Below are 26561 nucleotides of genomic sequence, written 5' to 3'. Positions count from 1 at the left end.
TAATGAAAATGACAAGCCAAACGAAAGCCAAATTGACTCTGGAATTGTTCTTTTTTTTCAATTCATGTATTCATTTAGTTCTCTTGGAATCTTGGCCATGCAAGATGCTCGACTGCTTGGGGCAGGTTGGAGAGCTTATCTATCCATCTAACATCAGATCTCTGCTAAATAAAAATTCACACTGCTTCAACAGCAGAACACAACCATCTTACAATAAGATTTCATATATGCATAAAATCAGATTAAAGAAAGTAAACTCTCCTTGGGTGGAGAGTTGCTAAATGGAAGATCAGGGGATTGAGGCGAAGCTCCCATAGGTCATATATTGATGTATAAACTGGCATTTTGAAAGGAGCTTCTCTCCAGTCACCAAGTAATGTCAAAGAAAGGGCACAGTTGATTATGTTGAATTAATCAGCACACTGTACACATCATTCTATTGCTAATAAAAAGCTTAAAAATCCCGCATATTTCCAAGATTGATAATACACAAACATTACATCTGAATATTATCAAAATGATGTAAGGTAATAATAAAAATAGTTGGTTTATAAAACAGAAACTAAACCATGTGATGAATGCAAACATGTATTAGTGGTCCCTAATAATGCGAAACCTTCTGAAATTTTAAGTTATACTTTTCCCCATCTATAAGAATTAAAACATTGCCTTTTGCTTTGTCATCAGCACAATGACACTTCCATTTTTCAGATGACGTAAGGAGATTGATTCCACATGATGTTAAAAAAAACTATTCTGTGTCTCTTCAAACATATCCTACACAGTCACAGATGCAGTTCCATGCATGTATGAGAAAGCCCTGGGGTCCTGGTTGCCAGGACAGCACGTATTTCACACCAGTCGAAGGTGAGGACACTTAGAATGAATATGACTTTTGATGGCAAAAGGAAGCGTTGTAAAAGACAAGCCTTCACGCCAAGCACAGAAATCAGCTTTTCCACACCCACAATCTAATATCAACGTCACCTCTTCTTCCAGCTTCAGCTGAACGCAACAGAATTTGTACTGCGTAGCTTCCAAAGACAAATGGGAGGGGAAAAGGATTTGGACCACTACTCTCCAAAGAATACTTGATACGTCTCAACTGTGGGCTCCTCTGATGGGTTCTGCAGTGCTGCGTGCAAAGAAGCAAGGCTTTAATCTGTAGAGATGAATTTCAGCCTCCAAACCCCCACTGGTTTTAATGGGAGTGACATGGCTAACATGTCACAGCAGACTTCGGAAAGGTAGTCCTGAGTGTCCAATTATTTTAAATGCTTTTCCTATTCGCTGTCACTCAACGGATCACAGCGGATTTATCTGGCAATAACATTCCTCTGACATGAACTTCCGGAGGAATGGCTCCATAATTCAACCTCAGTTAATGTTGCCTTAAAAATTAAGTGTTTCCGTAAGTTTTAAATAGATAACAGTACTTTTTAACAACCACATTCTGGGATACAAGTTTATTACTTATACAGGGTTAAAAAACCTGACAAGAGAGGTTTTACCTTTTCCAGTTAGAAACAGAAAGTTGAAACTACGAAGAGAAAACATCCTGTCATAACGCCAAAGAATTGGTCTGATGTGGAAATCGGGACCTGCAGCTGCAATCATTTTCCAATATCACGTTAATAAATGTGAAATGATCAGGTCCATATTCATCTCTTGAAAAGGATTGTTAAGAGTTTAGTGCTGTCATCATTTACTTCCTTTTATCTTCCAAGTGCTATTTGAGGTTTTGGTAGGTTCCTGATCCTCAACTACGTAATATTGACTCTGTTTTCCTGATTATCGAAGGTGGAACTCAACCAGTTCCCTGCAGGCGATCTTCTGCAAGCACCGCTCATTCCTCTGGCTTTATGTGTGCTTCGGATCAGATCAACTGCTAAACTGCTCCATGCTTTCACACAAGGCATTGAATATCAAGATCTTTAAGACAGATATGCCAATTAAAATTCATTGGAGAAATGAATACTGTGATTTTCCTCCAATCTTTTTAGAGACCCTCAGTGTTTACAGGCAGTGTAGAAAGTGTCCAGCAGCTCAAGGAGTGTGAGACCCAGACAAGTAGCACAATACCAAGTTAACACATGTGTCTCTAGCTGAAATGTAATTTACGAGGCAGTGAAAGTGGGAGAAATCCATGTTAATTGAATAGCATCTTTAAAACCCCTCCTTTCCATTTCAACAAGCAAGCAGTTGCTATCCTTTTATCATCCAAATAACCTGAAAAGCCACACCCCTCTTTTTTTCTGGTTAGTTTCTTGTGTTATTAAAACAAATGCAAACAGTCATTCAACATCTCTTTGTGCTACGAAATGATAAGATGTCTTGAATTTTTTTTTCTGGACATAGAGCGAATTTGACATAAGCATAGTAAATATGACTGTTTATATAAAAATGAATTGATGCTACGTCCCCACATGGCTGTAACATTAAAATACACTGCACAATTCCCACAACTTCATGATTTGGGGGAAACAGATTTTCTTCTTTGAATTATTAATAACAGAGAAGTTCTAAGAAATCCAAATAGACTCTGCATTTCTGTTTTTCAAGAAGAATAGTAAAACAAAAATTACTATCAGATGAGCTGGCTGATGACTTTTGAGAGTTAATAGTTTCAGCATGATCTTAATTCAACATTGTAAAATGAAGAATCCACCTACACACTTGGAAAGTTGCCAAAGTCTAGGCAGCCACGCTGGAAAATTTAGAAAGAGACAGGAAAACACAAATTTGATCTTACCAAAGATCAAAACTATGTAGGAAGAATATCTGTTTATGTTAACACTGTGATTTGTCAGAATCTTATTAATATTCACAAGTAAAGCCAAATTAGTAAATTACTTGGAAACGTACCTCAAGCTTGGGGATTTGAGTTTTTCCAAAATCTCCAGAAATATATCAAAGTGTTGTACATTTTTAATAGCTGAGTACACACTGAGTGTTAGAATTGCACATAAATGACACAACTATCCATCTTTCTGAGGAATTTTTCTAGGTTTCTTTTTTTCAGCTGAGGAAACCAAGGTGACAGAGTTAAAGTGGCTCCAGCGATGGAGAGTCCAAGTGATGCAGCTGGGATGCCAAGCCAGGAGCCAGACTCCAGAGCCCATGCTATTCCCCAGAGCTCCCTGGTGCTCTGCGACATGATACTGTGTTGGTGACGCCTGTGGCCTCAATGGTGATTTCCACCCATCCACCTGCACGAATCTCGGACAGCGAATACTCTCTAGTAGGTAACGACTCTCTATGCTTTGTGTATACCTTCTGTTTCCGTCTAGACCTAAATGCATCATTTACTTCTTTACCTTTACAAAAACAAAGATTCCTTAAACAGCAGCAGACATGTCTGTTGCACCTGAAATAGTCTCCTTCCTTGGACTAGCCCCAGTTGTATCTTCAATGGTGAAACTGCTACAGAGAATAGGAAAACAGGAGATTTAAATAAAAGTGGGAGAAGAACACAAGGATAAGATGGAAGGTAACATCCGTGCCTGTGTACACACACACAAATACAAAATAGAAAAACAGCTCTAGAGTTGTGTGCTGAGAAAGCTATCTTAGCATTTCCGTTGCACCTAAAATTAAAGAAAACCAATTTCTTATGAGTAACAGAAAAGAATCATGGTCTCAATACTCAAAAGATTTGTCTGGGTCACTTGAAGAGGAAAGGAAATGCAGTCTCCATCATATTTGGTAACAAGGAAACATTATGTTATAAATGAAAACAAAAAAAAGAGGGCTTTCGTATTTAAAAAACTCAAGCGAAGTAAAAATGAGCCAAGGGTTTTATGAAGCCAAAGCGACTTCCAACTACACAAGTCAAGGATCAACTGTTATCAGTACACACAGAGAGAAGAGAACAAACATCAAGATACGTGGTTCTCAGTGGACTCTACTGGATAAACAACTTCAGAAAAACAAGCTTTCACGTGGGTGACAACTGGAGCCATACCAAAAAGTGGGGGAGGGGACAGCAGTATGTGCCCTGCTCAGGTCAAAAAGCACTTCTGAGGGAATCTAGAACCGAAATCATATACAACCTTTGCGCTCTACCAATAAGTCAGACAGGAAGGATTATGGCATGCCACAGCCTACGGGTTATTCAAAGCATGTCTTCAGAGACATCACAATGAAGTACGTATAGATCACAATGCCTGAGTTGCTTCACGGTGATCTTGTGGGGATGGACATGGATGGACATGGATGTTGTACTTGCAGATCCACAAGTACTTGTCTTTGTCATTGTTAAACACTCAAAACCATAAAACAATTCAAAATGGAAACAACTGAGTGTTTTCAAACACACAGAAGCTGAGAGAATCTATTACCTGTAGATCAGTGTTTTGGAGTAACATCAGAGGGGATTTCTAAATACATATGCAATAACACATAAAAACAAGAAAGCCCCTGCAGTAGGCAGTTGAGTGGGTAAGTGAGTAAATGAACAATAACTGTTTGAAGTTAAAATGCTTGCATTGAACATGAAATTTTAAATACCCAACAAAACATTCACAAGAGATGGAAAAGACAATGGAGTTATCCCATGATTCTTGTAGTGTTTAGGAAGTATTGCAAAAAGCGTTAATTTTTATTCAGCTGTCAGGAATCAAGAATGCAAGTGGTCAAGTTTACAGTAACATTCTCTTTCCTTTGTAAGATTAGAGACTAGAGTGGGTTTTTATTTGTTTATTTGGATAAACAGTGGAACTATTGAAATGCATGTGTTTGGGGCAGCTGCTCCTGGCAAGAACAGCCCTCTTTCATCTTCCCAACATGTTCTATTAGGAAGTGGATGACATACATGCACAGGGAACTAAACAAAACAGATGCAAAGATAAGAATATACTAACAAAGAAAGAGATACAGATGTCATGTGAAGCTTTCCATCAGAATATTCACAAGAGACTCAAGCGTATACACCCCCACCACCGCAGGATATTGTCTTCTTGGTGTGTTGGCTCATTTCACACCCTTACTGGATTTGGCTTTGTATGGAACATTTCTTATGATGAGAGAAGAGAAAGGCATTTAGCATATTCTTGGTATCTGTCTTAACATCATGATATTAATCATGTTGGGAAATTTAACAAGGAGAATGCTTTCTAAATATTTTAGCTCTTTTTATGAATATGGAGAATGGGGCAGGAGTTTAACTTGCTGCTTGAGGTGCCCACACCATACTGAAGTACCGATTTGAGTCTTGGATGCTGCACTTGAGATCTAGCTTGCTGCTAATGTTGCTGGGAAACAGCTGACACTGGCTTAATTACTGCCATCCACGTGGAAGACCCCGATGGAGTTGCTGGATGCTGGTTTCTGTCTGACCTAGTCCCAGAGGTTGTAACAATTTGGAAATTACACTAGATGACAAAATGGTCTTCATCTCTTTCCTTCCTCATTCCCTCCCTTTCCCTTTCAAACAACTACATGAAACTTTTAAAATGTGGATATACAGAAAGAGAACCTCACTTAAATTTGCATAATGATTTCACTTCAGTGGGGATTTCAGAAGCTTTGAGTGTAAGCTCCAGGATCAAATAAAGGACGCTTAAAACTGTGTCACAAAGAATCTCTGGTGAGATTTGCCGCAACCCAAACTGACATCAAAGTTTAAAATATTATAGTTTCTAGTTTTTATATAAAGAATGAAAACACTTTAACAACTTTACCTGAGTGCAAACAATTGGATAAAAGTGATGGATAAAGTGAAAGAAATGAGAGCAGTATAGCACTGGCATAGACCCACACAGACCGCTGGAATGATCTAGATGCCCTGGGTTATATCTAAGAACACACGATTAAGTCACTTTTAATAATAATACCAAATATACACAGAGAAAGACTATTTCCTTTGATCAATGATCCTGGAAAAACCAGACACACATATTCAAAAGTGACTTTGCATCATACACTAAAGTCAACCTAAGGAGGATTAAAGATGTAAAATAAAAACTGTAGAACCCCTCCCCCGCCCCAAAATACTGGTGGAAAACATCAAAAGCAAAGATCAGACAAAAATAACAAGTGAATGAATAAGATTACATCAAACTATAGTTTACATAATAATTAACTAAATAAGAATAGAAAGTTGAAAATGTATTTGCCAAGTATATTATATATCTCATTTAGATGTCTATACATCTGGATATATACACAGACACCATTCGTGCATATGCTTCTCAATAGTAAAAGGAAATCTAGTAGTCTGAACAAAAACTGGATAGAGGGCCTGAATAAACGTCTTTTCCCAAAGAAGGAATTCAGATGACCAACATGTGTATGACAAAGTGTCTGCATCACAGATCATCAGGGAAATGCAAATCAGGAACTCCAGGGACCATCACCTCTCAGCAAAGCACAATAGATAGCAAAGCTCCAGGAGAGCAGAGAGAGAGAGCCCTTGCAAGCACGTGGCTGTTACACAAACAGTATGGAGCTTTTTCTAAGATTATATGGAGAACTACTGCATGATGCAACAATTACCCCATTGAGCGTACAGGAGTACTTGATATAGTCTGTATTTATCATGACGGGACATTACATATTCACATATGTACAGAAACGGCATATAGTAAAATACGTTCTTTCTTTATAATCTATACTCCATAAAATCATACGTTTTTGCAAAACAAAAATTAGTATAGCATGTTTGTAGAAAAATAGAAGATTGGTTATTTTCATAATGCATATGTGTTTAATGAGGTTGATGAAGATCATTTGGATGCTTGAATTCCAAGGATTTCTGTACCAACACATACTTATCTTTTGATTTTCTAGAAGTGGTTTCAAGTACACTGAAATATCAAAAGGAAATTCAATCATTCCCTTGAAGAGGTACCTGCTTCTTCAAGTTCGCTGGATGTTATACAAATATCCATGATGTAGAAACAACCTATATATTCATAGATGAATGAAAGGATAATGAAATCATGATATAATTATTCCATGGTATCCAAGATGAATTGGTTCCAGGACACCTTTTACATACCAAAATTCTGGGATGTTCAAGCTCCTTATAATTGCCAGCTATTTGCATGCAACTTAAACAGATCCTCCCTCATACTTGCAGTGATGTCTAGATTACTGACAGTAGTTAGTACAATGCAAACACCATGTAAATAACTTCTATTCTATATTGCTTAGAGAATAATGAAAAAGAACAAAGTCTGCACATGTTCAGGGAAGACACAGCATTTCCCTAATAGTTTTGATGTGTGGATGGTTGGATCTGCAGATGTGGAACACATGGATAGGAAGGGTCAACTGAACACATATACAAACACATAACTGATATTATTCACCCTTTACACTGAAAATCCTGCCATTCACAACAGCGTGGGCAAATCTGGAGGACATCAATGTTGAATGAAAGAAGCCAGATACAGAATGATAATACTTCATGTTCTCATTTACATGGGGAATCTAAAAAAGTCAGAAACAATGAAAGAACACAGAAGATCAGTTAGCAGAGGTTGGAGGGTGAAGGAAACTGGGAGATGTTTTTCTGAGAGTTACATATTTTCAGTTACATAATTCCTGGAGACTTAGAATTGCTGATACATTGTAGTTGATAATCCTTTAAAAGACAGATAGCTTGCAAATGTTTTCCCCACTCCTTTGGATGTGTCTTCTTTGGATTGATTGTTTACTTTGCTGGCCAGAACTGATCTGAAGTATTTAGTTGAAATAATGCGGTGTGTTTAATTTTACTTTTTTTTTGTCTTGCTTTGGGGTTCCTTTCTAAGAAGGTAACGCCTATCCCAATGTATTGGAGTGTTTCCCTATGTTTTCATCCAGCAAATTCATAATCTCACGTCTTGAATTCCACGATTTGGTCCATCTTTATTTGAGTTTTGTATATGGTGCAAAGTAAGGAACCAATTTCATTCATCTATTCTATCTATTCTGTTTCATTGATATATGTTTTGCTTGCTTGTTTACAGCACTATACTGTGATTTTGTAGCATGCTTTGAAGCCCAGTATTGTGTTGCCTCCAGCCTGATTTTTCTTTGTGTATCCCGCCCCTTCCTCAAGATCCATCTACTATGGGTCTTTTCTGATTCTATGTGGACTTTTAAAATTGCTTCCTAATTCTGGAAAGAAGATCACTGACATTTTGATAGGAATCTCATTGAAATTTCTAGATTGCTTTAAGTGGCATGAACATTTTAATGATATTGATTTTTCCAGTCCATGTAGCAGAAATATTTTTTTCCAATTTGTATGTGTTCTTGCTGAATTTTTTACATCAGTACTGCACAGTTTTCACTGTAGAGATTTTTCATTCCTTTGGCTAAATTTAATTCTAACTATTTGGATTCTGCATTATTCTGAATGGGATTTCTTTATTGATTTCTCCTTCCAGGAGTTTATAAGCAGCACATAAAAAGCAGTTGTTTTTGCATGTTTGTTTTATAACCCACAGCTTTCTTCAACTGCTTTATCAGTTCTAACAATTTCTTGGTGAAGTTTTTCGCTCCTCAATATCACATCACCAGTAAATGCAGCATTTTGACATTCCTTACTACAACAACAACAACACAGCAACCAATCCAGTTAAATAAATGGGCAAAGGACATCAAGAGAAGACATACAAATGGCCATCAGCTATATGAAAAAGAATTCTCAACATCACTAGCCTTCAGGGAATTATAAACCACAAAAAGACATCACTTCACCCCCGTTCAAACGGCTAAAATCCAAAAGACACAGAGTAACACCCACTGGTAAGGAAAGGGAGCAGTACAGCCTGTTGGTAATAAGGTAAATTAATGCAGCCCCTGAGAAAAACAGTACAAAGATTTCTTTAAAAACTAGGATTAGATTTACCATGTGTACTAGCAAACTCATTATGCGTAAACGCCCAAAAGGCATGAGTACAATGCATCAAGGTGATACCCGAATTACCATGTTTATAACAATGGTGTTCACAATAACCAAACTACGGGTTCAAGCAAGGTGTCTATCCATCATCAAATGATTGGATAAAGAAAACACAGTGGAACATTATTCAGCTATACAAAGAATAAAATTCTGTCATTTGTATTAAAATGGATACAACTACAAAGCACAAAATTAAATGAAACAAGCCAGACTCAGAAAAGCAGAAACCATATATCCTCGCTTGCATGCAGAATATAAAATTTAAAAAGAAACAAAGCAAAATGGAAGCAATGCCTGTATGTATCACCATGGCTGCAAATACAGTTTTGGCAAATGCTGTTATAGCTTTGCCACATCAATAGTTAAGAATTTTAAGGTAGGATAAAAATCTGAAATGTAAAGCATTTTGCATTGTAAAACAAATTGTCTACAAACAATAGTAGCATGAGGGTACAATTCTGGGGTGGTATGTTCTGAGAGGTAGCGGACCACACTTTGGCAAGAGAAATTGAGGTTTTCTTCCGAAAAGTTGATTGGCAAGAATTGGAGATAGTGTAAACATTAGTGTTAAGGAGCTTGGCTTTTTGTGTTTGGGGAAATGTGTAATTGCTGAATGACTTTCACCAGGAAATGACCCTTAGGCAGAATCATCTAGTTTCGATGTGCAAGCAAAATTGAACAGCCAGGCAAATACACAAGAGATTATTACTGCTTATGATGATTCAATGTACGTCAACCTGGCTAGATTATACAGTTCTAGATATTTGCTCCAACATTATTCTGGCTGTATCTACCGCCTAGTTTTAAATGAGATTTACAATTAAACCTGAGGAATTGGAGTAAAGCAGATTTCCTAATGTGGTGGGCCTTACACCATCAGTCGAAGGTTGTAGTAGAACAAGAAGGTTATCTCACCCTCGACCCATGCTACAGATTTTGGATGTGTCACAATCCACAGTTACATGAGTCAATTACTTTTTCCAAATTTGTTTTATGTAGATTGATTTTTTTAAAGATGATTGGAATGATACCAGGGTGTTCTTGGAAAATGGTACTTGTTAGCATCACTGGGGTTTATGTCCTGTTTTCTGTCTTTCCTTTATTATCAGCCTTTCCCCCTTTTTATGTTGCATTCTGAGCAGGTTATCTTCAGAATTGTGCTGGAGCTTTAATTTTTACTTTATAATTTTTATTTATACGATTTCCATCTCTCTCTCTTTCTCTCTCTCTCTCTTTGCAAATCTGCATCATCAATGAAAATGGTTACCCTAGCCTATTTGTTTGCAAAATTGTCTTTTGCTGTTAACATATTAAATACATGCTGCATGCCTGATACTCTTGACATCAGTAGATAAGTCTGTTTGTCTGTTCCTCTTACTGGTTGTCAAACACGATTGCTTATTTCCTCGTGTGCCTGATTTCCTTTGATATATGCTGGTCATCATTGTTGTGTAAATAGGTGCAATGGAGATGATCACCACTACTTTTCCAGAGGTGTTTGCTTTAATTTTGGTGAGGTACCTGGGGTACCAGCTAAAAGTACATTCCTCATTTGACATGTCTTAAATAAACCTGGTAGATTGTGTTTTGGTTATAATTATCTGTTTAGATTGGCCTATGATTTGCAAACTCTCAGAGATAGATTTGTTTCTATGTTTCTGTATTTATTCTATCTCCTGATTATCAAGACAGTTTTTCCCATGTTCTGGGGCTATATTTATTTGGCATTCAGTTTTGTAGATCTTAATTAATGGACTGTGTCTCTGTGGGCATACCCCAAGCCTTGATTTCTCCCTCCTTGTCCACTAAGACATTCAGAATCATCACGCATTCTCTTAGTTGTGTCCTTGAATTGCTGGATGCTCACACAATATGTATACATGGAAGCACGATTAATTTTCTGCTTATTGTCTCCCAGATTTGGCTGGTTAGCCTCACTCTATTGAGACCTCTCTGAAACCAGTGTGCCAACTTTTATATTTTAGCAGCCTTTACAGCTGCCCTCAGAGAAGTCAGTCCGGGTAACAAGTACCCTTCCACAAGTAAGAAAATCTCCACACAGTGTTTGACGTCACTGTCGTGGTAAGCACTGTCGTCACTCTTTCTGAACCCTGAACCTCCAACTGCAGTGACAGTTTTTAAACACTGTCTCCCTGTTCTAATTCACTGGTTCCTCCTCCTTCCGCACTCCCCAATGGAACAGCCGAAGGCTAAGCTTTTATGTGATCTTTTCTCCCCCAGATTGATTCCTTTAGTTGTTGATCTCCCATGCAGATTTTCACACCACCAATGTGCTGACGGTGTGTATGGTTATAGCTCTAGAATGGGTCTCTTTGGTAAAAACACTAGCAGTGGACAATTTTCTCTTGGAAATCTAATAATTCTCTCAAATTGAATATGCTTGAAATAGACATCAATAGCTGACTCACTAAATGTATTTATTCTGTTCTTTTGAGTTTAACTTGTGTTTCTGTTCTTTGATGTCTAAACATGTAACACCATCTCTTACAGATTCTGCAATGGTCAACCGCACAGCAGATATATACATCAATAATTGGGATAATGAAAGCAGCTAGCATAAATGTGATGACTAATATCAGTCACTGAAAATTTCACTTAGTTACATTGAATTTTGAGAGATATATAGTGTCTACGAGCACTTTACAAACAAAAACTGGGATTCATACAATTGAAGGCATCTGCATAAGCCTGCAGTAATGAGTATGATATAGAACTTGATGCTATGTCCATCCATGTTTAAACTTTTCCAGTCTTCTACCTCTCTGAATAAGAAAGGGCCTTGCAAAACCCAAAAGGGTAGTCAATGAGTACCTCAGGAGAGCCCAGGAGTTGGTTAACATGTCTCGGTGCCACAACCAAACCCGTTATTACACGGTGGCAGCTTGATATCTGTGAGGAAGAGGAAAGGCAGCAGACCCACAGTATATTCTGTGTGAGTCATTAAATGATCTCTGCTCTCCTGCTCCCTTGTGGCACAGCAAATCTTCCCTGCCAAGATCCACTTCCCACAACTTCCCCCTGAACTGCCCTGTCTCTGCAATCAAATCCAAACAAGAGAAGCATCCAGATGTGGGCCTGGGCTAGGCAAGGCCATGCATGTGTGCCACAATGCCAGGGGTGGCCTCCTCTTTCTGCATTCTCTCTATCCATTTCTCTCCCTACCTGTTCATCAGTGCCAAGGAGGAGCTGTATCCCAGAGAAGTAGGTGTTTCACTGGGAAAGCCAGTGAAGGCCCAACTTGAAGAATTGCCAGGTTTCACCTGAGCCTCAACTCTCGTGAATTCCCACTGACAACATTCTCTTTATTGAAGACCTCCTACATAATGCGTTTTGAATTGACTTCCTGTTATCCTATGCTTGGCTTTGAGCATCATTTTTCTCTCCAGATCTGAATGAACTTTAGGAAAACACAGAACCCCAAATGATTCCTTTCTTTTCCCTTCTTTAGTTGCATGTTGGAGCTCAGCCAGGAAAACGTCAACCTCAAATCCCAGAGCCCTCTAAATTTTCTGGAATTAGGATGTACTTGGCTGTCATTCCCATGGATATATGTTCTGGCTTCTAAGAATCATGCAAAGCCTAGTAACAATGGAGAATATTAAAATAACAGCACACTGTGTAAAAATGAATGCTTGTATGAGGGCAGTATTATCGCAAAGTGAAACATTCTTTATAGTGCACCTCTAATCTTTTCATCTAGCACAGATGGCCCCGCTCTTCATATGAAAATCTGAAGATATTACTCTGTTAGCGCCTAAAAATGCTAAGGATGACATTGAGCTACATGATTTGTAAGCAGCAGAATCAATGTTGGTTTTGCTTTCCACAAGAATTTTCTGTTGTATCAGTCTAAGGAAATGGGAATGATTCAGAATGCGTATGAAGATGTTCCGTGTTCTCGCAGAAGGAAGTGTAGAGAAGCGGAGTGGGTGGGAGGGTAGCTTCCAAGGACTAGAATGTTACTGAAAGAATATCGAAGAGCAGTTAAATAGAAGCAATAAATCCAGCAGATATTCCCTCCACAGTAGTGACTACAGCTAATAATGCTATAGATTACATGTTTACAAATCTAAGGGTAGAATCCAAGTGTTCTCACCACAAAAATGACACATGAAGCAATACCTGTGCAACTGAGGGATTTTTTAGACCTACTTCTTCTTGAGAAAATGTTCAAACTTTATCCTATATTTTTCAGCTTAACTTGTGACATAAAGTTGTACATATTGTGTTGAAATCTATGCATATCTGAAATAGGTACACATTGCTAAATGTCTCAATTGAGCTAAAATTCCTCAGTTGCAGATGAGTGAAACATTTTAGAAAAATAATGTCCATCCGTATAGCAAAAACGATGCATCAAGATTTATTATTTCCTTAATCTCCATTTGATTTAATTCACTTTCTGATCTTTTTTGAACTGGTCTTATATCTATAATGATTTTTACGTCACTGCTGTATGGTTGAAAGAGCTGGAAAAGAAGAGGCTCCTTTAAAGTCAGATGACAACTGACCGGTGAGTTGTATGTTTACTATTTACAACTTCCTCTCTTTAGATGCAGGTACTGCATTCCTGGTCTTTAAAGGGGTAACCCCAGACATCTGTGCACTCCACATCTGGACATTCAGACCAATGCATGATTTCCTTCTGTATATCCCAAACCTGTCAGTTGGTTCAAAGAAGATTCAGCCCTTGGGAAAACTGAGCGAGTTACATCCTTTTTTCATCCAGGTTTTATAAACTCTTCTTTAGCTCTTTCCCCGGGATATCAGTAAGTACAAAAATAATCAGTCGGAATTCTTTCTGTTTCTGGCAAAAGTAGGAGTGGGGTAAAGTATATGAGTTTCATTAACATTTAGTCCGAGTACCGAATAAAGAGGAAGGCTCTACTTGGAAGAACAGATGTCGGCTGTCCACAGCATTAACAAGTAAGGATTGTTTTCTTGAGAAAAGAAATACGATTTGAACACAGAAGAGGAACACGGGTGAGGCTGGACCTCACACTTCACGATGGTACATTTGTGGCTCAGCAGAAGAATCAGATTGTGACGGTGCACACCTAAAGTAATGGTCTCAAAAATCTATATAAACTCAAGCTGAACAGAATCAGAGGAACTTACAATTAGACTAGCACAGGAACAGACATTAGCACATTTCTCAATCAGTAAACAGAAAAATAAACAAAAAAAGCACTATGACTTAGCAGTGTGTCTGTCCCTATTTGTTTTATTAGGAGACACAGAAAGGATAAAAAATAAGGAAACAATGAACCAAAAAACAGCTAACTATACAATGTAATAATTATATAAAGAGAAGATAGATGTAACACTATGTCTCGCAAGCATTTTCTATGGTGTTACACTGTTTTAGATCCATACAAAAGTAAAGGAAATGAAAACAATTAAAGAAAAGTGAAACAAATTAAATTCAGATCAAATTTTTACCCTAACCAAAGCGGAAAAGAATGATCTCAGTCACTTGTGAAAGAGTTCTGATTACAGCTATAGTGGGAAAATCTCTAATGGGGAACAGAAAATTACAAGAAATAAAATGAAGACCTCGGCTTCCATCAGTAAGCATTCTGTTTGTTATTTTTCAGCGCCGGAAATCTGTGTACTGTATGACATTGAAAATAATTACATGCCTGAATATTCTTAAAAATCAAGATTTTTCAGTGCTGGAGAATAGAAAAAAATTATGCAAATGTGAAGACTAGAATGAAATTTTAATGCTAAATTAGCATACTTGAAGTTGGCATACCAATATAAAGCTATTTATGCATTTGCATATGATATACATGTATATAATGTTATTCTGTCTGACAGAGCAGTCATAAAAATGATGCCTGTTAGCTGTATACACAATGATTGGCTATCTTTGAAATCATTACTTTGCCAGCCTATTATATATATATAATTGAATCATACTGTTTTTGAAAATTGGAGGATACCACTATTATGTCAAACCTCTTATGGAAATGGGACCCACTCACATGCTATAATATAGACTAACTGGTAAATATTTGTGATAATTTTCAAGTTTGACAACTACATGTATTTCTACTGTTCTGTGGGAAACTTATATTCTTTCTGAGTTAATTCAGATATGCAACAATTTCTTCTACATAGTCTTCATTTTTTTATTTCATATACAGACTTGTAAGGACAATTATACAAGAATAATATATAATTATGCAAGGATACTTGGAACAAAATGGTATGCTAAATCTAGTACCAAAATTGAAATCATTTCATAGATCCCGAATTTGCGTGGATTTCAAAACCTTTTACTAACTAAATTTATCTTTTCATCCCCATTGCCATAAAATATTTGACTCACTACTATAAAATGTTTAACAATCTATATTTTTATGGATGCTATATGAGATGGGTTACTTCTGAAATGTCATTTATACTACTTATGCCGAGTCTAATCAATCAAGTGAGTATTCAGTATTCAGTTTTCAGAGGATTTCGAGGGAGCATCTAAGCAACACTGAAAAGAAACAGAGTCATCTACAACAGTGGTCTGGATGCCCTCCGCCTCTTCGTGTTAAGGCGCTGGGTTTATGTTTACACTAAACTATGCATTCAGAGAACCTTGGACTAGGCTGGGTACTGAGATCTCAGCAAAATGGGTACTGAGATCTCAGCAAAACATTGTGTCCTTCCCTGGACACAATGATTATGTATTAGGCTATGATTATGTATTTAATACAATGACATCTTCATCTCTATTCTCATAAAATATTCATCAGGCTCTTTCTTTGACAATAATTGTGCCTATCCCTTTTCATTTCCTAGTTTACATGACGACATTTATGTAGTCAAAAGAAAAAAAAATCCACGGTGGTAGCTTAATGTGCTTATATAGTCGTTGTCTGTTTTTATTCTTAAATTTTATGATTGCCTGCATTATTCTGTATTTTAAAATTTGTTTAGCAGATGCTGCTTCAGCATGATTTATCTGTCACCACGGCCATACAAACAGCCTCTCCCCAGGCTCTTTGCCTTTATCTCTGTGGTCTGCTTGTTACGTACTTGGTTTTACATTTTACACAGAATGTACATCGTCCTTTTACATAGAGACAAATTTTCCTTAAGCATCGTTATCGCCCAACAAATTCTCAGTAATGACTTTTTTTTCCTCTCGTGTATTCTTCTAATTCTCGAGAAGAAAAGATCACTGCTCATGAAATCTAATACTGATGAAAGAGAATTGCTTGCTGATTTAACTACCACCTGCACATCTGGTGTGTTTTTCTGGGGCTGTTCTGTTCTGTTTGTTTAACTCACAGCCCAAGCACTTCCCATAGAGGATGTGTTGTCTTCAACTCTTCAAACGATCCCAAAGTGCAGAGCTCGCTCACGGTGTTTGTTTTAAAGGTTGATGTAGAAGAAGCTCTGTATCATGGTAATATTCAGAAGGGGGGTGTCGTTATAGTACGGAGATGTGTGAATTTGAACAGAAAAAAACTACATATATATTTTAGGAATGCCCGCAATACAAAATAATGTTTTGCAAAGTGTTCCAAAAAGTCTGAGTCTTCCATTGTAATAAAAAAGTTCCAAATCAAATTAGCCATTAGCATATGAGAAGGAAGAAACGATCTGTTTCAGCAATTGTTTCAAAGTCAGTTTCTAGGTTCTGCAAAAGAGATTTTCAATCTCAAGCTGGAGAAGCTTTTGCTTTTTTAACAAGCAATATTAATGAATGAATGAATTAATTCAATTGAGAATGCTAAAAGTAATTTTTTAAAGTGTGGGTAAATGTATATATTCCAAATGATATCACTTCTTCCAACATCTTCCCATGTGCATGAACAATGCTGATCAGACAAAAGGAAAACTGAAATTACATGATATTCACTTGAGAAAAGAAATGCACCTCATGTTTTCTGTTATCAGCTTCCTCCAGGAAAAGATGATTTACCGCATGTCTGAAATGCACATGTTACTTGTCCCTGCTATCCCCAACAGGTGGCATCTTGTCCTATCGCGCATCCCCCGTAAAGACCAAGATGACTCCATGAAAGTGTGCTCACCAGGAACCCACAGGACTTGCTTCCTGAAACAAGAGTTCCAGAGCTTCAGGCAGCTTTGCAGATCACATTACAGCATGTATTTAACTGTGCAGCCATCCAGTTCACCTTGACCAAATCCTCTGCTCGATGAAGTACTCCAGTCATCGGCAACTAATAATGATGCAAACAGACTTTTTGACAGGATCTGTACACTGCACCAAGAGCTTTGATAATTCTGTGAGCTGTGTATGTATATATGATCATTGAAAAGAAAACATGATCATCGTATACTATACATCGTTACACAGAACACATTGCATCATCTTGCACTATTATTATATTTTGTTACATGTGCCACATTGCATTAACAGCATATTTGTCATTTTTCACTCCTTCTGTCAGACTTTACTCATTTGATCTTTCCAAGGACTCAAAGATGTTTGGACTTTTAAAATGTGAATGATTTTCTTTATATAAGGTGACAAAATTTCATGTATTTCATATCTACAAATTTAAGATCATAGCAATGTCCTCCACCCAGCCTTCCATCCTGCCTGCACTCCCTCTTCTTCCTCATGAATTTTTCACTATTATTTCATCTGAAAAGGAAGGACGACACACACAGAGGCCAGTGTCACGCTCTTAGAATGGTGGAAGAGCTAAGAATTGCATCTTTCAGAGGGTGATATTTTTTTTTTTTTAGCAGAGTGACTATGGGGAGAATGGAGAATGAAGGGAAAGTAATTAAATTTGGGTGCACATATTATTTTCTACCTTTTATTCACTTGTCCTCTTTTTTCTGAAATTGTTTCATTTTTAATAGTTTGGAAAAAAGTGGCTTTTCCTCATTTTTACATAAAGTTTGTAAGTCAAGTTTTATAACATCACTTTTGTATCTTCAGAATCAAATGATCAGGATCAAAAAAATACTTTGTAAAAGAAGGACGAGATGAGAGAATTCTTGGTTTTGAACAAATAGCAGAAAAAAGTGACTTAGGAAATTAATCCAATCACTTGGATTTATAGTTTGAAAAAAAAGAAGCATATTCCATAATACACAAAGGTTTAGGAACGAAACCACCGAGGAAACATGTGGTTCTTTTTTCAATCATTTCAAAACAAAAATGAAATACATACCAAAGATGAGAACACTTAGTTTCAGAAAGATTCAATGGATTCGAAACTAAGAGACCATTGTTTCAGAATGCAGCTTGAAGCCACTGAAACAGCTCTAGACAAATTCAAACAGCTTTTGGACAAACAAAATGCTAAAGATAAGTTTATCTTGGTGACAGCTTGAATGCATGCATACATTTTTTTAATCATATACATATTCCATGAACTTTTTGAAGCCTCTGTGCCTGTGCATGGAGAGGGAATGTCACTGTTTCCTCAACCAGCTAGGCGACTAAGGCAGAGTGAAGGAAATTCCTGGCTCCAGGTCCTTGCGATGAGATTGTGTGTCGGCACAGCACCTCTAAAGACGTAAGCACACTAGAATAAAGTCATTAAGCTGCCCCTAATCCACAGGATGAACTACTGTTCTCTCCCTCCCTCTCTCTCTCTCTCTCATATATATATGTATATATATTTATATATTTATGTATTTATTTACTGGGGCTGACATTGTGACATAGTGGGTTAAGCCTCTACCTGTAGTACTGGCATTTCATTTGTTTGAGTACCAGCTGCTGCATTTCTGATTCAGCCCCCTGTTGATGGATTTGAGAGCAAGTGCTTAGGCCTGTGTACCTAAGTGGAGAAGCTCCTGGTTCTGTCCTGGCTCAGTTCTAGCCATTAGGGTCAACTGGGGAATAAACAGCTGATGAGAGGTCTCTCCTTCACTCTCTGTAACTCTTTCAATTAAAAATAAATAAATCTTTTTTTAATTGATTACTTGTTTACTTATTTATTTGCTTTTATTTGAAAAAGGGAGAGAGAAAGAGAGAGGCAAAGAGACAAAATGAGAGAGATCTTTCACCCTCTGGTTTATTTCCCAAATAGCTGTAAGGACCAGGGTTAACCAGGCAGAAGCCAAACACCAGGAGCATCATCTGGGTCACTCAAAATAACTGGGCCACGTCCTGTGACGTTCCCAGGGGGTTCTAGCAGGGAACTGGGTCAGAAGAAAAATAGCTGGGACTCAAACCAGCATTCCAGTATGGTATGTGAGCATCCTAAGAGGTGCTTTAACATACTGCCCGGCAACACATACCACCAATGTCCTTTTTACAACTACAAGAATGCGATAGAGACACACACAGGAAAACCCCATGATGATGAGAGGACTCAGAAGAAAACAATCCTGCAAGCATTTTGATCTTGGCTTTCAAGTCTCCATAACTATACAAACATAAATAGCTATTATTTTCTCTCTTCCTGCTCCTTGAAGTTACACATTTCCCCAAGTGATACAACCACAATAATCAATCTTGCTCCAAGGACTCTAATAGTAAATGGAATTATCTGGCCTGTATTGAAATTGGAACTAAGCCAGCAATCCTGACTCTAGAGCAACAAGCTTCATGTGGCCATCAGTGACTTTCCACTGCACTGCATCTTGTCCTCTGTCAGGCCCTCTGAACCCCGAACTGCAGGGCCACAGAGAAGAGAATCTGCTCTTTCTTTCACAGCCCACAGCCCGCAGCATCTTTCACTCATGCTAAACTGAGATTGAAAAACAAACGAAAGCAAAAACAAAACAAAACAAAACAAAAACAACAGGAGGCATTGTGGTATGATGGTTGATTTTGCCCCTTGGGGTGTCTCAATTCCCAGATCACAGTTGAGTCTCAGCTACTCCATTCTGATTCAACATCCTATAAATGCATTCTTGGAGGCAGCAGAAAATGACCCAAGTGGGCTTCTACCACCCTCTTTGAAAACATGGATGGAATTCTTGGTTTCTAGCACTGGCCCAATCCTGGCTCTTGCAGCAATACTGGGAGTGAATCAATAGACAGAAACTCTCTCTTTCTTTCCTTCAACCCCTTTGTCATTCTATCTTTGAATAAACAAATAAATCTTTTAGAAAACAACCAAAAAAATGTATTAGAATTTTGGCATACTATCCAATCACCCTTTTTCTTCTCTGTAAAGGGGGGATAAAAACCACACGTTATCCCTCATATGTGAGAGCTTAAAAAGCATTGAATCCTCACTCAGAATGGTAATGACTCCAGGTAGGTCCTGGTTGGAGGGATGTGGGGAGTTTAGACGAAGGATAAACAACGGGGGAAGGCAGAATAACCAGTAACGATGACAGGTATATACTAATGATAGGTGTTAATAATAGGGAAAACTGCATGTGTTGTGTGTGTGTGTTGGGGGGGAAACTCTGGACTAACTCACAATTTCTACTGTGTTTGTGCAGAAGTAAAACTCTTCCAAAATAAAATCGTCATTTCAAAATGGGAGGATGAGAAAGAGAAGGCAGCTTCACTCCTTATCCATCAACATATTCAGTAATCAGTGTTTCCCCAGTTGGGGAGACAACAACAGGATGCCTGAACTTACTCAGGCCAAATTTTTGGAGAATTTGTGAATATCCTCTTTCTTGCACAATTCACATCTGCTCGTGAGTCTTTCAAATTGGAATAAGTGCCATTCAAAACCCTGAGTGAGGTGCATGAACTTGGCACAGTGAATATATGCCAGCTAAGATACCTACATCTCACATTGGAGTACCTGGTTTGGGGGGGGGTCTTGAGTCCACTTTCACTAAGTTTCCTGTTAATGTGGACCTTTAAAGGTAGAATGGGGTGACTGAAAAACTGAAATTCTGCCCCGAATGTGGAGGACCCAGATCCAATTACTATCCCTGGTTTTCACCGGGCCCATCTACACATGGCCATTGTGACTATTCAGGGAGTAAACCAGTTATTGGGGGCTTCTCACTCTCTTTCTCTCCCTCAAATAAAAAAATAACAAAATCCTAACAAGCATTCAACACAATGGCACTTTCAGGTACATGCTCCTAGATTGTGAACTCCCTTATGTGGTTCTAATGGCATACACTTAAATGATTCTGTGTATGTATGATTTTTTTTACAATTACATAGGAGCCATGCAGTCACACATCAATACATTGGTTTAACCTGGGATATGAAAAGTGAGTCATGGAGCACAAGGATAAGCATGGATTTAAGAAGATTTCCATGGAGATTAACACAGATATTTCAAAATCTTAGAGCAATAAAGAGTTCCACATCTTAAACATATTTTTAATAATAGCTGAGCCATTTTAGCCATTTATTGTTTTAGCAAGGCATTTCAACTGATATAAAAATAAAACAGAAATAAGAGGTGATGTACATCATTCAGGCAACAGAAAAACCATTTTAGAACACTGCATGCATGCCACTATCAAACAGTACAATTTAATTTTTATGGGGAATTGATATGAAAAGTTGCAAATTCACTGTGCCAAACCATTAATTTGAAAATGACCATCCCATCATGTGTCCTGAATAAAGTCCCACAGTCCTTGCAACCCAGGGCTTCTAGCCACAGCATTTATCTCTGGTATCCATGACTATGTGCAGTTCCTCAAGTGGGTCAGCTCTGCTTCTCCACAGAGCTTTCCAACACGCACGTCTTTGGCCTGGGCCTCCCTCTCCTGTCACCCTAGGGTGACAGAAAATTTCACATTTGTACCCTCGCCACCTTTAGCCGCTAGGCCACGCCACCGGGCCCGTACCCTCGCCACCTTCTCAGAGAAACACCCAGGTCATTCTGAATAACTGTAGCACAAGGCTTTTTCCTTTCTTTTCTTTTTTTCTCTTTTCTTTTCTTTTCTTTTCTCTTCCTTTCCTTTCTTTTCTTTCTTTTCTTCTTTCCTTTTCAAGCTTCATTTATTTGAAAGGTAGCTACAAATAGATGGATAAATATGCAAAAAGATATCCTCCATTTACTGGTTCACTCCCCCAAATAATTGGAATGACTAGAGTGGGGCCAGACCAAACATAGACGCTTGTAACTCCATCGGGCAGGGATCTGGGCGTCTTCTGCTTCTGTTAAGCCTGGAGCTCCTTCCCCACCAGAATATCAGTTCCATAAGAGTAACAACTATGGGGTGCTTCCTGAAGCACACACAGCAGCTGGAAGACTGTTCAGTGTAGGGCAGGCATATACTTCCCGTTTATGCCACAGCTGCCTACCTATTTTACAGATTATTCTGGGTATTACCTGAGTCATTTTCCTAGGTTTTAGACATTTAAACCTTATCAACATCCCATTGGATAGTGGACTGCTACTACTCTCATTTTATTGATAAGGACAGTAGGACTCACAGAGATCAGCCTGCCCCAGGTCTCAGCTAAATGAGTGTTGGTACTAGGTGCTGAACACTGGCAACCTGTTTCTGCAGTCACTGCTTCTTATCACTTTTCCAATGGCTTTCAGTGGTAGCCAATTTTTAGCAGTTGAATCACTATGAGTGCTGTTATCAGTGTTATCATTTCAGAAGTATGAATTTTTAACAGAATCTGATTTGCTTTCTAGGCCTACCACTCCAGCTTACTCAGAAATTAGGAGGTTGACATTTAATGGCAACTAGAAGGCCAATGTGTTTAGTCAGCTTTGAAATTCACGTCATAAGCATCTGAGTACTTCCCATATCAAAACTACCAGAATGATGTAGTTTTTCTATGGTCCATGAAAAAGCCATATCAGTGATCACGTATCTGTTGACAAGAAGGGTGTTTCTGGTGCTTAGAACAAGATTTGTGTGTGCTAGGTAGTCTTAAATATTTGTGGAAAAATGTTGCGGAAATTAAATTTGTGACTGTAGAAAGGTCCACTGATTAGTTTATTTGAATTACTTCAAGAGTGATCACCTTACTTTTGCCTTCTGTTAATATGTAACACAGCAATGTTTCCCATTGTGTTATTAGAATACAGTGATGTAAATTCAATCACAATATATTTGGAAAATAGAAAAGGATAAAATGTCGCTAAGTCTCTTTCTTGTGGTCTAACTATATTCATGTGCAAATCTAAAATGTTCGTGCACAAATATTTCATCTACTAATGTGCCATATTAAATGGCAGGAAAGATTTTGCCAAATTCATATTTTGAACTAATTACTTTGGACAAAAGCTGGCTGACCCAGATCCTATTTAATTCAGTATTGTTCCTCAAAACCCCAAGAGGTCATCGCACACCTGTGCTCACGTGGAAAATCTCAAATCTCCACATCAGCCTCTGTCCAGCTTGCTTTAGTTGCTGTATTCCCCAATTTTCATGCATATTTACTTGATCTCCACACTTTTCAAAGGATTTTTCACTTGAATTTCTTCTCAAAACTAGAATCTGAACACAATGAATGAAGTCTGTTTCAGGGAGACAGATCCCAAGGTCATGTGTGCGGTCAGTGGTGGTGCAGTGGTACACCCCTATGACGACTCACTCACCTCTCCGTGCCCTCTCTGCTCTACTGGATTCCAGGATATACTGCATCCTGAGACCCGGAGGAAAAGAGACGCTTTGTTCCCAAAACAGTTAAATATCAAGGAAAACTCAGCATGTTTATCTACATTCTAGTTATTCTGCTTATTCCATAGCTTTTTTAGACCCCTGAAATACCCCACCAAAGTCACTATCCAATTTCCAACTGTTTCTGGAAATACTTCTATGTTTCAGTATCAGTGGTTGAAATGGACTGATGGGGATCTTAGACACCTTTACAGTTTATCAGTAAGTGCACGGTTTCCCTGTTTAACAACTCAGTGCACTTGAACTTGCAATCCTTCAAAGACAGACATGTTTTGTTGGAAAAATACATATTAACTTTTTCTTTATTTGTATTTATTTATTTGAAAGACAGAGCTACAGAAGGGAGGAGAAAGAGAGAAAGAGAGTTCTCTCGCATCTGCTGAGCCATTCCCAACATGCAGTCAACAGCTGGCACTGGAATCATCCGGTACCTCCCAGGATGGCACTGGCAGGAGAAGATGGATTGTATGCAGAGTGAGGACTTGCACCCGGACACACTGATGTGGGATGCAGGTGTCCCAGGTGTTATCTGTCTCTTATCACTGATCTGTCAAAACTATTTTTGCACTTTTCCGCATGCAGAATCCAACACCATCATAGGCAGTCGAAGCTCTGAGAGTAAGACAGACTCTGCCCTATCAGGTCTTACCAGCCCTATCAGCCCTACGTCCCTTTGAGCAGGGGTCTTGAGGGGGAACTGCGGTCGTTCTTCCCAGACTCCATATTTCAGGAGCTCCCATGGGCAAAGGTTAAATGTTGCGCTATGGGTAGTCCTATCATAGAAACGATGTAAGAGGGAAAAGGTACACATAGTGTCCATGTGTTTTAGTAGAAAGTAACAAATTCTAGACAGCTGCTTAAACCTAGCTGCTGTTTGCCACCTGAGAAATGAAGTACAAGACATGAAAGAGCTTCCTCTCTCTCTCTCTCTCTCTCTCTCTCTCTCTCTCTCTCTCTCTCCTCTCTGTTTTTCATAAATACATAAATAAGTCTCTATCCATCACAAATGCATAACTAACTCTATGGATCTTTACAAGATCCCCACACTGCAGGATCTTCATGCTTGTGTCTCCTCCATAATTCTTTATCAGTTACAGACTCTACTGCTTGTTTTGCTTGGGTATGTTGCCTGGAACTTACAGTCAGAACAGAGCAAAAAACACACCACGTGCCTACAAGCTGCTTTTAAGATTTGATTTTAGTCCCAGTTTCATTTGCCAGCCATCAAAGAAATCTGTGGACGTTATTGTGCTACCCCTTCCTCCTGTACAAGGATAATGAGGATCCATTTCTTTTTCATTCAAGAGGAAAAGAGCGAAATATAAAGAACACATGTGAATTCAAATGTTCCTCTTGGTTTTTTTCTTTTTATGGAGATATATATGGAATTAAAATGTCTGAGAATAACCTGTTTTATCCTAATATTTTCTACTAAACAAGGTAAAATGCTACTTGTATGCAAAAGAAACAAATGAGAACAGCATAGCCAAAACCAAAGAACCTAGCAATTATTTTAGATACACATTAAAACAACATTCAATATGTAATAGTCTTCTAGCATGTCTTCAAAACTCCTATATGTAACAGATAAGAAATGAAGGGGATAATTTTTATTATAACATTTTATTGATAGTAGTGGAAAGACGGCGATACCCAAAGTGGAAGAAGCCAGGGATTTTTCTTCCAATATTTTGAGATGAGGTTTGTGTTTTGGAAACATTGAAAGTTCAGTTTTTAGTAACTTAAATGAATAACTTTGTTTGGATTCAGTCATTTAAAAGGTTCAAGAAATTTGATAGTAAGCATTTCTCTTTTCCTAGTGTATGCAAATATTTCCACATATCTATTTTCATATTTCATACTTCTATTTGCACATAAAAATTTAAAATAGACCATGTATCGAAGGCTGACACAAGTAACTACATAATTTATTTCTTTCCTACCAGATTTCCATTACAAGTTACAAGTCTTTGAACTTCTGATTAGGCTCCATAGCCTGAAGGCCCTGAGTGTTTTTCCAGAAGGCTTTCAATTTTTTTTTTTTTAAAGCCTGCCTCCTTCACTGGACTCTGTTCAAAATTTTCTAATAGGAAGCATACTTTAGATGGCCTTGATTCCACACTCTAACGCTGGTTTATTTTATTGCTCTTCTTTTGCTGAGAGCCCTTGCAACCAACGGAGTTTCAGAGATTTACATTTGTCATGCCGTGTTGGTTATTGCTCGTTATAGTAGACATTAATAGATGGAACAAATTCGCAGATTTCTCAAAGGAGCACATCGGCACAGGACAGGGTGGTGTTAGAATGGTCTGGAAATGAAGTAATACAATGGAAATGCTTTTAGTGGTGCCTCTTATTGCACAGAAAATGAGGAATATCATCAATGGGTTTATCTTAGAAAAACAGACTTTGCAATAAGATAACTATACTTTACTACATAGGCCACATTTTTATTCTTGATCAAGCTTGATTGGCGAGTATCTTCTGGTATTTGTATGCAAAGACAGCAATGGTCACAGACAGAATCAATGACTTTCTGGCTCTTGTGTTTACTGGGTTCTAAGAAATGAACATTCCTGATCGTCTCGGAGAAGGCATAGTTTAAAGTGCTCTACAGCGTTACGGGTATGTGTGAAGTTCATGAGGCCACTCTACAGCACTTTGGGTATATATAAAGTTCAGGAAGCTATTCCACAGCATAACTGGTAAATATAAAATTCAGGAGGTTTGCCCACGCTGCTCCTGTTTCTCTCATTCTTCCTGGGGAAAGATCACACACCCTCCTACACACACAACTCAGCTACTCACCCTCATCTCAAGGCTCTCCTTTCCATCTCCCACCTATTTTCTGATTATTATTCCAGCGGTCTTCCTTCCTTCCTTCCTCCCCACCCACTCACCCAACTGCCCACTCAAATCCTGAGTTCTGCTCTTCAGTACTTTCTCGAAACCAGTCCTTGCCTTCTGAAACACTTTGGCAACCTTGAATCTTCTAGAGTGACCATTTATGCCACTTAGCTCACTGCTGTTCTCAAGCCCTGCCTCCCCTGCAGAGGCTCTGACCACTTTTGGAGACTGCTGTCAAAAGTCCCCAGTATCAAACTCAGGGCACTGTACCACAGATAGG

The 26561-nt window shown here is 38.2% G+C and overlaps 1 protein-coding gene across 1 annotated transcript in view; it reads right to left on the bottom strand.

Moving 5' to 3' along the window:
• Positions 1–26561, bottom strand: part of AGMO (alkylglycerol monooxygenase) — a 297295-nt gene that overhangs the window by 257368 nt on the left and 13366 nt on the right. The gene's annotated exons all lie outside the window — the stretch shown is intronic.

Source organism: Ochotona princeps, chromosome 20 (assembly GCF_030435755.1).
Source record: "Ochotona princeps isolate mOchPri1 chromosome 20, mOchPri1.hap1, whole genome shotgun sequence".
In the NCBI taxonomy this organism is placed as follows: Eukaryota; Metazoa; Chordata; class Mammalia; order Lagomorpha; family Ochotonidae; genus Ochotona; species Ochotona princeps.
This window is presented reverse-complemented; position numbering and strand designations above follow the sequence as displayed.